General features: G+C 41.5%; 1 long non-coding RNA gene across 1 annotated transcript; it reads left to right on the forward strand.

Annotated features, from left to right (window-relative positions):
• Positions 1-1,030: 1,030 nt before the first annotated feature.
• On the forward strand, positions 1,031-5,168 carry LOC122226554. Its single transcript, XR_006205667.1, has 2 exons — positions 1,031-4,315; positions 4,836-5,168. It is a non-coding gene; the product is annotated as an uncharacterized LOC122226554 (long non-coding RNA).
• Positions 5,169-5,511: the final 343 nt, after the last annotated feature.

The following is a 5,511-nucleotide window of genomic DNA, read 5'->3' on the forward strand; positions in this document are numbered from 1 at the left end:
GACCATCATCAGTTTGTAGTCCCTGGATCTAAACTCCCATTTTGGACCCTGCATCAGAAGCAGAGGGTAAGCTTTGTGAGGGCTGAGCCATTTCAGCTTTGGGAAGTTGAGACAGCAGTTCAGGTGGGACCCGAATATGGCAGGCCATGTCACTGGGTCTCTGGAATTCTCTTGTCCTGTGGGAAGAGAAGTGGGCAGCACAGGGAGTCAAAGCACAGAGGAGAAGCCTGGTTATGTGTTTGCCTCCGTGCTGGCTTGCTCACCTGCCTGCCAGACCTTCTTCCTTCTTCCCTCCCTTCCTTCAGAAAATATTGCCACTACGTGGCAGTCTCCATGGTTGGCATCAGAGTTTGAATATTAAATAAGATACTGACTCTGACCTTAAGTAGCTTATTGTCTGGTAGGAGAGACAGATAATAAAAATCGCAGACCCACCTCATCAGCCCTGCACACAGGGTAAATTGATGGTCCAGAAGTGAGAGAACACAGTGGTTGGAGGGAAGAGTGCGCTTCAGGACGTGGTGAGAGAAGTCTTACCCAGGACAATTCCCTCAAGGTAATTTTTCTTTCTGGCAGGGATAGATTTTGCTCCAGTAGTCAAGATGCGTTTGAGGTAGGGAGGGGAGCACCCTGTCAGGAACAACATGTGAAAAGATCAAAACACAGCTCCTCCATTAGAGGACCTCATGAAAATGAGTTCCCCACAGAGAAGCATATGAGGTACAGAGAGAAGGGAAATGAGGCTTGCAACCAGATCATGGGGGATGCAGACCAGGCTTAAGAATTAGGAATGACAACTCAACAACAAGAAAACAAAAAACCCGATTAAAGAATGGACAAGGGACTTGAATAGACATTTCTCCAAAGAAAACATACGAATGGGCAACAAACATGAAAAGATGCTCCGTTTCAAAAGTCACCAGGGGGTGACAATTAGTGAGGATAATAGAAGTGTTGGTGAGGATGTGGAAAACTTAAAACCTTTGTGCACTGTTGGCAGGAATGTAAAATAGAATAGCCACCATGGAAAACAGTATGGCAGTTCCTCAAAAAATTAAAAATGGAATTACCATATGATCCAGCAATCCCACTTCTTGGTATTTATCCACAAGAATTGAGAGCAGAATCTTGGAGAAGTATTGATACCCCTACACTCACAGCAGCATTGGTCACCATAGCCAAGAGGTAGGAACAACCCAAATGTCCGTCCATGGGTGAATGGCTAAGCAACATATGGTAAACATATACAATGGAATATTATTCAGCCTTAAAGAGGAAGGAAATTCTGACACAGGCTACCACATGGATGAATGTTGAGGACACTGTGCTAAGTAGAATATACCAGTAACGAGAGCACAGATACCGAATGACCCCATTTATGTGAGGTATCTAAAGTTGTCAGGCTCATAGAAATAGAATGGTGGTTGCCAGGGACTATGGGGAGACAGAAGGAGGGAGTTATTGTTTCATGGGTACAGTTTCGATTTTGCAAGGTGAAAAAGTTCTAGAGATTTATCATCACACAACAATGTGAATATAGTTAACACTTAAGTATTGTACACCGAAAAATGACTAAGATGGCAAATTTCGTGTTATGTGTTTTTGACCACAATAAAAAAGAGAGAATTGGAAACAGTCTCTTGCAGGCAGTGGACCATTCCCTGAAGCATTTTAAAGCTGGGAGACACATGGCCACACTTGCATTTTCCGTAGTAGCCTCTGGGGAAAGCGTTTTCCAGATTAGTGATAGAACAGACTGGAGCCTGGGGAGACCAGCTGGAGGGACTTTGAGGGTCCAGACATGGGCTGATGAGAGTGTGACAAGCTCAGAAAGAAACAGGAAGGAGATGTGGCAGGACGAAGGAATGGAGGTATGGCTGGGAACACTATCATTATTCCGCCTGCGCAATTCTGGGCATTGTCCAACTTGGTGTGTTAGTATATTGCCCAAAGAGATCGTGAGGACTTCCTGTCAGGAATCACATTAACTGCTTGTGGTTGTTCTCTATGATTCTGAGACAGGGTCCTCTCCCCACTATAATTCCCTCTCTTCCTTTTTTCTCTTTTTTCTGTTGTTTTTTTTAACAGTAGCTCCGATTCCCTAGTACATCATCTTTCATATTCAAAGTTGCAACTCTCCTAAAGCCAGCTTAAGAGAGTCTTAATTCAGGAAATATCTCTGGAAATTCGGTAACTTTCCATTTATTTCTCTTCTATCTGATTCTAGGGAATTTTCCAGTGATTATATCATCCTCCAGAAATGCATCCTGGGTGAAAGCTTTTTGAATCTCCACATTTGAGAAAAACCATTGTAGTGAATGTTTCCCTTCATACCAATGCATTAACATGTGATTTCTGGAGACTGGGTGTGTCCCAGTCAGTGGGCGTCTTGAAGGATGAGGCCACCCTCAAAGTCAGGTGCTGGAGGTCAGGATACTTTCCAGTGAGGGACTCTGTCAGGCATACCATGTTCTCAGCACAATTCATATTTTGCCTCAACAAAATAGCATAGTTCTTTATGTTGTTGGCTTTTGGAATTACTTAAGAAATGTGGACATCACTGAATACCAAAGGCCAAGAATAATTTCTTCTAAATTAATCATGAGTGACCTTGGTAAAATAACATTGCTCATTAAAATCATATTTAATATTGCAATTTACAAATTATCAAATTTCTTGTTTTTGTCCTTTGATATTTCATTTATTGCTTCCAAGCTTAGGTAAATTACAGTTCCTCTAAAGATATCATAACTACTAGTTTCTGTTTTCTGCTACTTTGCTATGACTTGATTTATATGTTTAACTGTCAAATCTATCTAAAGTGGGTTTTTTGGTGTAATGTAAATTAAATCATTTTTCAATATCGCTAGCACCAAGAAGTAAATCCAAAGGGAGTTTTCCTTCTCTAGAAAGCAGATCATTTGCATGTTTTGTAAAATGCTTAGCACAGTATAAATTTAACCCATGGGGAAAAAATGTTTTCACTCCACATCTCCCTTGGAAAATATTTGAAGTACAGCAGTCATATACCTAATTTTCTTTGAAGGAAATTTTGGATAGAATCCAGGAAAACTACCCTTTGTAAAACAGATGAATGTTTCATCTGAAAACTTGGTCCACTTACAAAAATTAACTGCCAAACATGTTTAAGTGACTGTGTTAGTTACTGTGGTACAAATTATATTCAATAGAAGTTTCATGTTGAGAAAAACCATGAAATACAGAAGATGAATGCCTTCACTGTGATTATTCTCTTCAGGAGCTAGAAAATAACTACTTAGAAAGATTATGCATGAGGGTAATTGCCGTTTAATGGAGAAAAACTGAGGAAAATAATTATAAGAGTGCAGAAGATATTTCTTAACCATCTGTCACTTAAAAATAAGAAGAAGAAGAAAAAAAGAAAACAGTACACTTTCCAGAAAGACTTGGATGTGATGCCAAAAGGCAATACTCTGATGCTACACGCACAAAAGGACTTCCTGCGAAGAATTCTGGGATTAACTACATGTAGATGACTTCTAGAGCCATCGCCAATATGTGTTTTACTATTGCAGTCAGTCACCTTTATTTGGCATTTCTACGTAGCCAAGGTGGGAGAACACACGCAACTGAGATGTCAGTAATTGGAAGGAGATGCCAATAGAAAGACATTTCCTCCTACCGGGAAAATAAAAGTAGGGCCAATGGAGAAAGGCAACCTTTGAATTTCTTATTTTGTTTAATGCATTGGAGAAATTTTCGTAACCTAATAAAGGTCTATATTTATGGGGCTAGAAAGGCTTTATTCAGATGATATTTTATTGATGTTCTCTTCTGTTGAAGCTGGGATTCTTAAGTATATTCTTAAGATATTAGCCCCTGCCACATGCCTGTCAGTTCTTCTCCCCTGCCTCAGAGGAGCTGACGCTCTGGAGGCAGAGGAAGGAGCAATTCCGTGAATTATTCAGCATGACTGGTTTGCTGTTGTTCAATAATATAGGATTTAATAACCAGACAAGACAACAATACAAGAGATGTTGTGAGGCAGTATGTGATTAAGGGTGCAGCTGGAAGTAATCTCTCTCTCTCCTCTGAATTTCCAGAGCACTTTATCTATGCCTCTTATGGCACTTGCCCTTTTCTCACTGATATCACTGTTACTTTCTTTTCCCCATACTAGAGAGTGAACAACTGGAGGACAAACTCCAGGTCTGACTCGTCTCTGATCCCCCTGACAGAGCCTACACCTGCCTAGTGTTGCTGCAAGTAGACATTTGTTATTTGAATCAAACAAGGAACACAGAGAATAAGTTATGAGCGTGAAGGGGATGAGGTGAGATGCGTGGGTTTGTGTGAAGATTCTCATGTCGGACAAAAATAGATTTAAAACAATAAATGCTGGAAGCAAACATTGTTTTTAACCTCTGTAGCATCCATTCATCCTTTTCGTGTGGAGAACACATTGATTTTCTTCTGAGGAACCACAGCTCTGCTATTGTATGTCCTTGGTTGGACTGTGATCAAGGGGGCCTACCCTTCCTTGGCCTGGATAATCACACTCTCATGGAGATAGAACTCGGACAGAACAAGGACAAAAATTGCCAGTGACTCATCCCAGTGGTAACCTATCCACTAGGATAATGGAGATTGGCCATTCGGCTGCTGTTTCTTGGCAGATTAAAGATGGCCACTCATTCTATATCAGCCTTCTCATCAGGAGGCAGAGTCTATGTTCCTTTCCTTCAATCTGGGCAATATGTCCCTTCCCTGATAGAATAAATGGAAGTGACCATGTCAGTTTCAGTGCCTAGGTCTTCACAGATTGGCAGCTTCTGCTTCTTGTCTCTTGGAAGGTGCACTCTTGGAGCTCTGAACCACCATTTAAGTCCAGCTACCTGGAGGCCGCCATGCTGTGAGGAAGCTGAAGCTAACCACCTGGAGAGATCCTGTGGAGAAACATGCCCAAACAGCACCCAGCTCTCCTAGCCATCCTGGCCCAAGTGACTAACCTGTGAGTGAAGAATCCTTCCCATGACTCTACTCTCAGAAGCCATCTGACTATAACTACATGAGTGACCCCAAGAAGAGCTTCCCAGATGAGTCCATCAAACCCCAAACGATGAGAGATAACAATAAGTTGTTGTTTTAATCCACTAAGTTTTGAGGTGATTTGTTACACAGCAAGATAACTAGAACACATCTAGACCCTGCTTTTCAGAATACTGTTGTTCAGCTTTCCCTCAAATGCTTCAAAAGAGTCGTCTTCTCCTCCGTTAGAATTATAGTACTGCCTTGTGTTCCTGTAACACGGTCTGATGTTCATAAGCATGCTGATGTGCATCATCTCATCTGTTCTGTACCTCAATTTCTTACCAAATGAGGCTACAAGGTACTTTCATCATAGGGTAGATATGAGGACAAAATGAATACCTGTAAAGCACTTCAAACATTGTCTAGGACATGGAGCACCTGGGGGGCTCAGTCAGCTGGGCATCCGACTCTTGATTTCAGCTCAGGTCATGATCCCAG

The sequence above is a fragment of the Panthera leo genome, chromosome C1, assembly GCF_018350215.1.
Source record: "Panthera leo isolate Ple1 chromosome C1, P.leo_Ple1_pat1.1, whole genome shotgun sequence".
Taxonomy (NCBI): domain Eukaryota; kingdom Metazoa; phylum Chordata; class Mammalia; order Carnivora; family Felidae; genus Panthera; species Panthera leo.